The following is a 10,342-nucleotide window of genomic DNA, read 5'->3' as shown; positions in this document are numbered from 1 at the left end:
TATTATTATTGTTGTTTATCATTCCAAATAGTAATGGTATGGGTGGTAATGGTAATGATAGCAGTTTAATGATGGTGGTGGTGGTAGTGGTGCATTACACCATACATTACATTCGATTATTGACTGTTACCATTTTATTGTTACTATTTTTATATTTAATTTTGTATTATTATTTACTGCCATTCTATATTATTATTTGTCATTGTTTTAATTGTATTACAATGTATATTGTATACATTGTTCCTTTGGCAATATTGACACAATGTTTTTCATGCCAATAAAGCAGCTTGAATTTGAATTTGAGAGATAGAGAGAGAGAGAGAGAGAGAGAGAGAGAGAGAGGTCACGATCAGATGAGCTCCTGCATTTTTCAGCATTTTCTTTAAAAAAGATACATTTAGAGTTAGATAAACTTGGATTTTTTGTCAGGAACACATACAGGATGCTACCCTCTACAACATAACCCTCACTTCAAATCAAAACTCGAAACCTACAACCTGATTTTGGACGGAATTACAGAATCACCTGAAAAGTTCACAAATACCAAGGATTAATTATTCTATACAGCAAATTCTCTGGAAAACAACAGAAACCTGAGAACACCACCCAACCTGGAACTGAGTGAGTAATGTTTAGTCTGAAACTATATTCTATTTCCAAAAGTCAAGAAGAATAATACATGACATTACTTTATAAGGACTGAATAGTAACATAACTCTGCCAAGCTTGATACAACTTCATCTAGCACTTAAGTGTCAAGTGAGAGGTGTCAAAGCCCATTAGCCCAACAATGGCAGGAGAGTCGAATAGTCTACCCCAACCAAATGGAGAGGCCTTAGAAGCTGCCTCCCGCTGTTCAGAGGTAATTAAAATACAGTACCCTGTCATTGTAAAGAATGATAAGGCAAGAAAAGATCACAAAATGAAGCTCCTTATGGAAAATCAAGAGACACTTTTTGCTGACTATTACAAAAATGGGAACATCAGCAACCTTATCTTCTACACAAACCATCCAGTGGCATGGCACAGTGCTATATTAGCACACTACCCCTTTGTTAAGAGAGGGGGGGTTAACGAGGGGTGGAAACTCAGGATACTTGACAACGAGGACTCTGAGTCAGCTAATATAAATCTATATAAGTCTGGAACAGTAATGGTACAGGGCAATCACAAACAGTTTCAGCTGGACTTTCACCAAATCAAAGAATTAGCCCAGCAGGAGAAGCTCTCCCTTGATAAAGATACCCCCACCCCAAGCGGGTCAGACCAGACGTCTTCATCATATAACCACACAGACGAGCAACCCTCAGCAGACAGTCAACCTCCCAGTATAGAGTACTTCTCCCTCATTGAAATGAAGGATAAATTCACCCAGCTGGAGGTAAGGCAGGTGGAGCTGGAACAGCAGGTGATCACACTCCAGTCAGCACAGACCCAGACAACAGTCCAGCACAACAACACCCCCTTAACCAGACCTGGAGAGCCGGAGGTGGAGAAAGACATATCTGCACTATGGACAGTGGTGAGACAACATCAACAGGAGAAAGAGCAGGAGCAGGAGAAGAACAGAGCACTAGAGGAGAGGATCAGACTACAGGAGGAGAGGGAGAGGGGGATGGAGGAGAGGATCAGACTACAGGAGGAGAGGGAGAAGGGGATGGAGGAGAGGATCAGACTACAGGAGGAGAGATTGAGGGGGATGGCATGTGACAGAGAACAACCCACTAGGGAGGTGGCCATCCCCACAGAGACGCCAGCAGAACAGCCCACCTCAGCACCCGAAAAAAGTCTCGACACCACAGCAGAACAGTCCACACCAGACCCTGACCATAGAAACGACATCACAACAGAACAGACAAAAGAAAAACCCCAAGCCCAGCAGCTCTCACCCCCTCTGAGCACCCCCCCTGTCAGCCACCCTGATAGCCCTCCTGACAACCCCCCACACCCACTGAGGACAAACACAAGACACAGATTGTCCTTCTTATGGACTCAATGGGAAATATATAGAAGAAAAAAAACTTTTTCCCAAACACAGTGTGTCTAAACTCTGGTGTCCAAACACCCAGCGCGCCCTAGACCTTCTGTCTGAGGACAAACTAGGCTCACCTAGCCACATAATAATACACACAGGCACAAACGACCTGAGAGCACAGCAGGAAAGGGTGGCCACAGCACTGAAGGGAGTGATCGAAAAAGCTTCTTCTACTTTCCCCAACGCACAAGTGGTTATCTCCACCCTGCTACCACGAAAAGACTTCCACCCTGCTACAATACAGCGGGTAAACGCAAGCATCTCCCGTGACTGTGCCTCAAAACCAAATGTTTTTCTGGCCCACCACTCCACCCTGGACTTGAACAGCCTCTATGACCAGGTCCACCTCTACAAGGCAGCAGTGCCCACCTTTGCCCGGACTCTAAAGGACATCGCTCTCAAACGCAGCCCCAACACTTCACACAGGAGCAACAGATCAATAGACACCCCACCAAGACCAGCGAGACACCCTCCAAGACCCCCCCCCTGGACCTACACACCCCCCCCACATCAACCATGCCCACACCCAATTTAGGCCCCCTCAGATCAGACCTATGCCACTCCTGCCCACCCCATGCACCCCACCCCCGCAAAGAGTGCATCAACATGGAAGTCACACATACGCCCAGGTAGTGAGCGGGCAAACAGGCCCAACCCCCACTCTTACACTCGCCCAAGCCAACGGCATGTACCAGATGCTCAGCAGGCTCTGCTCACACTTACTGGCCTGAGGCCAAACCACACGGCCAACAACATTGGACACTTTATGGAACAAAAAGCCTTCACTATATCATCCTGGAATATCCAAGGCCTGAGGTCATCTGCCTTTGGCCTAAAGAGCAGGAACCCGGACTTCACCAAAGAAATCGGTAATGCAGACATTGTCATCCTGCAAGAAACCTGGTACAGAGGAGACGGACCCACTGGTTGCCCTCTAGGTTACAGAGAACTGGTAGTCCCATCCACCAAACTACCAGGTGTGAAACAGGGAAGGGACTCAGGGGGAATGCTAATTTGGTATAGAGCAGACCTAACTCACTCCATTAAACTAATCAAAACAGGAACATTTTACATTTGGCTAGAAATTCAAAAGGAAATTATCTTAACAGAGAAAAATGTCCTCCTGTGTGCTACCTATATCCCCCCACTAGAATCCCCATACTTTAATGAAGACAGCTTCTCCATCCTGAATGAGGAAATCAATCATTTCCAGGCCCAGGGACATGTATTAGTCTGTGGCGACCTAAATGCCAGAACTGGACAAGAACCTGACACCCTCAGCACACAGGGGGACAAACACCTACCTGGAGGTGACAGCATTCCCTCCCCCATATGCCCCCCTAGGCACAACTATGACAACATAACCAACAAAAACGGGTCACAACTCCTGCAGCTCTGTCGCACGCTGGGTATGTACATAGTCAATGGTAGGCTTCGAGGGGACTCCTATGGTAGGTTCACCTATAGCTCATCTCTTGGCAGTAGCACTGTAGACTACTTTATCACTGACCTCAACCCAGAGTCTCTCAGAGCGTTCACAGTCAGCCCACTGACACCCCTATCAGACCACAGCAAAATCACAGTCTACTTGAACAGAGCAATACTCAATCACGAGGCATCAAAGCCAAAGGAACTGAGTAACATTAAGAAATGCTATAGATGGAAGGAATGCAGTTTGGAAATCTACCAAAAAACAATTAGACAACAGCAAATTCAATCCCTTTTAGACAACTTCCTGGGTAAAACGTTCCACTGCAATAGTGAAGGTGTAAACTTGGCAGTAGAAAATCTTAACAGTATATTTGACCTCTCAGCTTCCCTATCAAACCTAAAAATCTCAAATAGAAAACTGAAGAAAATGAACAACAATGACAAATGGTTTGATGACGAATGCAAAAATCTAAGAAATAAATTGAGAAACCTGTCCAACCAAAAACATAGAGACCCGGAAAACCTGAGTCTACGCCTTCACTATGGTGAATCACTAAAACAATACAGAAATACACTACGGAAAAAGAAGGAACAGCACGTCAGAAATCAGCTCAATGTAATTGAAGAATCCATAGACTCTAACCACTTCTGGGAAAATTGGAAAACACTAAACAAACAACAACACGAAGAATTATCTATCCAAAATGGAGATGTATGGGTAAACCACTTCTCCAATCTTTTTGGCTCTATAACAAAGAATAAAGAGCAAAAACATATACATGATCAAATACAAATCCTTGAATCAACTATTAAAGACTACCAGAACCCACTGGATTCTCCAATTACCTTGAACGAGTTACAGGACAAAATAAAAACCCTCCAACCCAAAAAGGCCTGTGGTGTTGATGGTATCCTTAATGAAATGATCAAATATACAGACAACAAATTCCAATTGGCTATACTAAAACTCTTTAACATCGTCCTTAGCTCTGGCATCTTCCCCAATATTTGGAACCAAGGACTGATCACCCCAATCCACAAAAGTGGAGACAAATTTGACCCCAATAACTACCGTGGAATATGCGTCAACAGTAACCTTGGGAAAATACTCTGCATTATCATTAACAGCAGACTCGTACATTTCCTCAATGAAAACAATGTACTGAGCAAATGTCAAATTGGCTTTTTACCAAATTACCGTACAACAGACCATGTATTCACCCTACACACCCTAATTGACAACCAAACAAACCAAAACAAAGGCAAAGTCTTCTCATGCTTTGTTGATTTCAAAAAAGCCTTCGACTCAATTTGGCATGAGGGTCTGCTATACAAATTGATGGAAAGTGGTGTTGGGGGAAAAACATACGACATTATAAAATCCATGTACACAAACAACAAGTGTGCGGTTAAAATTGGCAAAAAACACACACATTTCTTCACACAGGGTCGTGGGGTGAGACAGGGATGCAGCTTAAGCCCCACCCTCTTCAACATATATATCAACGAATTGGCGAGGGCATTAGAACAGTCTGCAGCACCTGGCCTCACCCTACTAGAATCCGAAGTCAAATGTCTACTGTTTGCTGATGATCTGGTGCTTCTGTCACCAACCAAGGAGGGCCTACAGCAGCACCTAGATCTTCTGCACAGATTCTGTCAGACCTGGGCCCTGACAGTAAATCTCAGTAAGACCAAAATAATGGTGTTCCAAAAAAGGTCCAGTCGCCAGGACCACAAATTCCATCTAGACACCGTTGCCCTAGAGCACACAAAAAACTATACATACCTCGGCCTAAACCTCAGCACCACAGGTAACTTCCACAAAGCTGTAAACGATCTGAGAGACAAGGCAAGAAGGGCATTCTATGCCATCAAAAGGAACATAAATTTCAACATACCAATTAGGATCTAGCTAAAAATACTTGAATCAGTCATAGAGCCCATTGCCCTTTATGGTTGTGAGGTCTGGGGTCCGCTCACCAACCAAGATTTCACAAAATGGGACAAACACAAAATTGAGACTCTGCATGCAGAATTCTGCAAAAATATCCCCCGTGTACAACGTAGAACACCAAATAATGCATGCAGAGCAGAATTAGGCCGATACCCACTAATTATCAAAATCCAGAAAAGAGCCGTTAAATTCTACAACCACCTAAAAGGAAGCGATTCCCAAACCTTCCATAACAAAGCAATCACCTACAGAGAGATGAACCTGGAGAAGAGTGCCTTAAGCAAGCTGGTCCTGGGGCTCTGTTCACAAACACACCCCACAGAGCCCCAGGACAACAGCACAATTAGACCCAACCAAATCATGAGAAAACAAAAAGATAATTACTTGACACATTGGAAAGAATTAACAAACAAACAGAGCAAACTAGAATGCTATTTGGCCCTAAACAGAGAGTACACAGTGGCAGAATACCTGACCACTGTGACTGACCCAAACTTAAGGAAAGCTTTGACTATGTACAGACTCAGTGAGCATAGCCTTGCTATTGAGAAAGGCCGCCGTAGGCAGACATGGCTCTCAAGAGAAGACAGGCTATGTGCTCACTGCCCACAAAATGAGATGGAAACTGAGCTGCACTTCCTAACCTCCTGCCCAATGTATGACCATATTAGAGACACATATTTCCCTCAGATCACACAGATCCACAAAGAATTCGAAAACAAATCCAATTTTGATAAACTCCCATATCTACTGGGTGAAATTCCACAGTGTGCCACCACAGCAGCAAGATTTGTGACCTGTTGCCACAAGAAAAGGGCAACCAGTGAAGAACAAACACCATTGTAAATACAACCCATATTTATGTTTATTTATTTTAACTTTTACTGCCTCAGAAACCCGGATCCGGGAGCACCCCCCACCCCCCACACACTGATTAGCATAGATAGCATAGCTTCAGAAGTAGATAGTAGCATCTAAATATCATTAAATCACAAGTCCAAGACACCAGATGAAAGATACAGATCTTGTGAATAAAGCCACCATTTCAGATTTTTAAAATGTTTTACAGGGAAGACAAAATATGTAAATCTATTAGCTAAACACGTTAGCAAAATACACCACTATTCTAACTCCATCAGTTTCTTACTCCTTCAGGTGCTATCACCAATTCGGCTCAACTAAGATATTGATAGCCAATAACCTATAAAAAAAACCATCAGATGACAGTCTGATAACATATTCATGGTATAGGATAGTTTTTGTTAGAAAAAAGTGCATATTTCAGGTAGAAATCACAGTTTACAATTGCACCGACCATCACAAATCCACTAGAATTACTAGATAGAGCAACGTGTATGACCAATTTACTCATCATAAAACATTTCATAAGAATAGACAAAGCATAGCAATGGAAAGACCCAGATCTTGTGATTCCAGACAATATTTCAGATTTTCTAAGCGTTTTACAGCGAAAACACAATAAATCGATAAGTTAGCATACCACATGTGAAAACGTTACCAGAGCATCGATTCCAGGCAAAGAGCGCTATAACGTAATCACCGCCAAAAGATATTAATTTTTTCACTAACCTTCTCAGAATTCTTCCGATGACACTCCTGTAACATCATTTTACAACATACATATACAGTTTGTTCGAAAAGGTGCATATTTAGCCATACAAAACCGTGGTTACACAATGAAAATACTAGGAAATCAAGCCTCAATATGTCTGACGTCATCTATCAGAGTGATCTAGTTTAATTAAAAGCTAATCATATACTTGCCTAAAAAATACAGGGTTGACAGGAATCGAAAGACAAATTAGTTCTTAATGCAACCGCTGATTTACATTTTTAAAATTATCCTTACTTTTCAATACAGGGTTGGCCAAGTGAAGCTATACCAAACAAAATGGCGATGTATGCGTTTAAAATATTTCGACAGAAACACGGTTTATCATATTAAATATTGCTTACTTTGAGCTGATCTTCCATCATATTCTTGGGCAATGTATCCTTTCTATGTTATAAACGTCTTTTGGTCGATAGATGTCCTCTGTCCTTCGAAATGTCCATCACCAACGACCGACACCCTAAAGCGTGTCCAAACTTTCAGAGTGCACGACAAAGAAATTCCTCAAAATCGCACTAAACGGATATAAATTGATATAAAACGGTTAAAATTCACTACATTATGATGTTTTTAACAACTATAACGACTGAAAACATGACCGGAGAAATACTGCTGGTTAGAAAACGATTTGGAACGAGGCAGGTCCGATGGCCTTCACGCTTGAGGCGCACGTTGAGAAAGAGGGGTCTCTGTACATTTTTGTCATTTATAATGGCTGTGAACGTCCCATAGACTTCATTGAAAACGTGATGACGTACAGACACCCAGAGGAAGACGTAGGTAGTGTCGGTTTCTTCATAGCATTCACTGTGGCCTTATAAACAGACCCCAGATCAGAGGTAAAAATTTCTGAAATCTGAACCCTGTCATGAAAAGTGCTGTAGAAATTGTTCTGTACCACTCAGAGACAAAATTTCAACTCCTATAGAAACTATAGACTGTTTTCTATCCAATAATAACAATAATATGCATATTGTACGATCAAGAATTGAGTACGAGGCAGTTTAATTTGGAAATGTAAAAAAATAAATAATGCTAACAGCTCCCCCTATTGACAAAAGGTTAACTTGTGTGCTTTAACCATTTATACATTGCTACAACACTGTATATATATAATATGACATTTGTAATGTCTTTATTGCTTTGAAACTTCTGTATGTGTAATGTTTACTGTTAATTTTGATTGTTTATTTCACTTTTGTATATTATCTACCTCACTTGCTTTGGCAATGTTAACACATGTTTCCCATGCCAATAAAGCCCCTTGAATTGAATTGAATTGAATTGAGAGAGAGAGAGAGAGAGAGAGAGATAGAGAGAGAGAGAGAGAGAGAGAGACAGAGAGAGAGACAGAGAGAGAGACAGAGAGAGAGACAGAGAGAGAGACAGAGAGAGAGACAGAGAGACACAGAGAGAGAGACAGAGAGAGAGAGAGAGAGAGAGAGAGAGAGAGAGAGAGAGAGACAGAGAGAGAGAGAGACAGAGAGACAGAGAGAGAGAGACAGAGAGAGAGACAGAGACAGAGACAGAGACAGAGACAGAGACAGAGAGACAGAGAGAGACAGAGAGAGACAGAGAGAGACAGAGAGAGACAGAGAGAGACAGAGAGAGACAGAGACAGAGAGGTGTGTTATATTTTTACCCAGTCGTAGTGGGGAGAGAATGAATAGAGCGATCAGAACCTTCCCCCATCTCTGCTTTTTTAGAATGAACAGAGTGAAACCTCTCCCCTATTTGACCTAGATATTTTGTGTGTTTATATTTATAATTAGGAAAAGAGTGCCATTTTTAAATGTATGTAGTTCTGTCCTTGAGCTGTTCTTGTCTATTAATGTCCTGTATTGTTTCATGATCTGTGTGGACCCCAGGAAGAGTAGCTGCTGCTATGACAACAGCTACTGGGGAACCTAGTAAAAATACCAAATAGCAGAAAACATTTTAATATCTGTCTGCAATGGTTGCTCAATGGTACAGACAACGTAGGTGTTGTTGGCAGGTTGGAGAGATTATGATATCTGCCAACAACACTATAGTTGTGATGCCAATAACACAGGCGTTATGATGTCAGCATGTTCCACTGTATTGGGAAAGAGAGGGACATGCAGAGAAAGAGAGAGAGATAGAGAGAGAGAGGATAGGGGGGAGGGGAGAAAGAGTGAGACAGAAATGGGAGAGAGAGACAGACAGAGAGAGAGAGAGAGCGAGGGGGAGAGGGAGAGAGAAAGAGAAAGAGAGGGAGAGAGTTGGAGATTGAGCGTGAGAGAGAGAGAGAGAAAGAAAGAAATAAAGAAAGAAAGAGAGAGGGAGACAGAGAGAAAGAGAGAGAGGAGGGAGAGAGTTGGAGAAAGTAGATTCAATCTGGTTTTGTGTAATAGTACATATACTGTACATTGATTTAGCAACAGTGGCAACCACCCATCCATGACATTAAGCATTTATTAAATATTGAATATTGAGAGAGAGATGAGAAAGGAATTGAGCCAGAGACAGAAAGAAATAGAGAGAGGAGAGAGAGAAAGAGAGAGAGAGAGGGAGAGAGACAGAGAGAGAGAGAGAACGAGAGAGAGAGAGAGAGAGACAGAGAGACAGAGAGACAGAGAGAGAGAGAGAGAGAGAGAGAGAGAGAGAGAGAGAGAGAGATGGAAGTCACACATACGCCCAGGTAGTGAGCGGGCAAACAGGCCCAACCCCCACTCTTACACTCGCCCAAGCCAACGGCATGTACCAGATGCTCAGCAGGCTCTGCTCACACTTACTGGCCTGAGGCCAAACCCCGACCAACAACATTGGACACTTTATGGAACAAAAAGCCTTCACTATATCATCCTGGAATATCCAAGGTCTGAGGTCATCTGCCTTTGGCCTAAAGAGCAGGAACCCGGACTTCACCAAAGAAATCGGTAATGCAGACATTGTCATCCTGCAAGAAACATGGTATAGAGGAGACGGACCCACTGGTTGCCCTCTAGGTTACAGAGAGCTGGTAGTCCCATCCACCAAACTACCAGGTGTGAAACAGGGAAGGGACTCAGGGGGAATGCTAATTTGGTATAGAGCAGACCTAACTCACTCCATTAAATTAATCAAAACAGGAACATTTTACATTTGGCTAGAAATTCAAAAGGAAATTATCTTAACAGAGAAAAATGTCCTCCTGTGTGCTACCTATATCCCCCCACTAGAATCCCCATACTTTAATGAAGACAGCTTCTCCATCCTGGAGGGGGAAATCAATCATTTCCAGGCCCAGGGACATGTATTAGTCTGTGGCGACCTAAATGCCAGA

The sequence above is a fragment of the Salvelinus alpinus genome, chromosome 8, assembly GCF_045679555.1.
Source record: "Salvelinus alpinus chromosome 8, SLU_Salpinus.1, whole genome shotgun sequence".
NCBI lineage: Eukaryota > Metazoa > Chordata > Actinopteri > Salmoniformes > Salmonidae > Salvelinus > Salvelinus alpinus.
Note: the sequence above shows the minus strand (reverse complement) of the source record.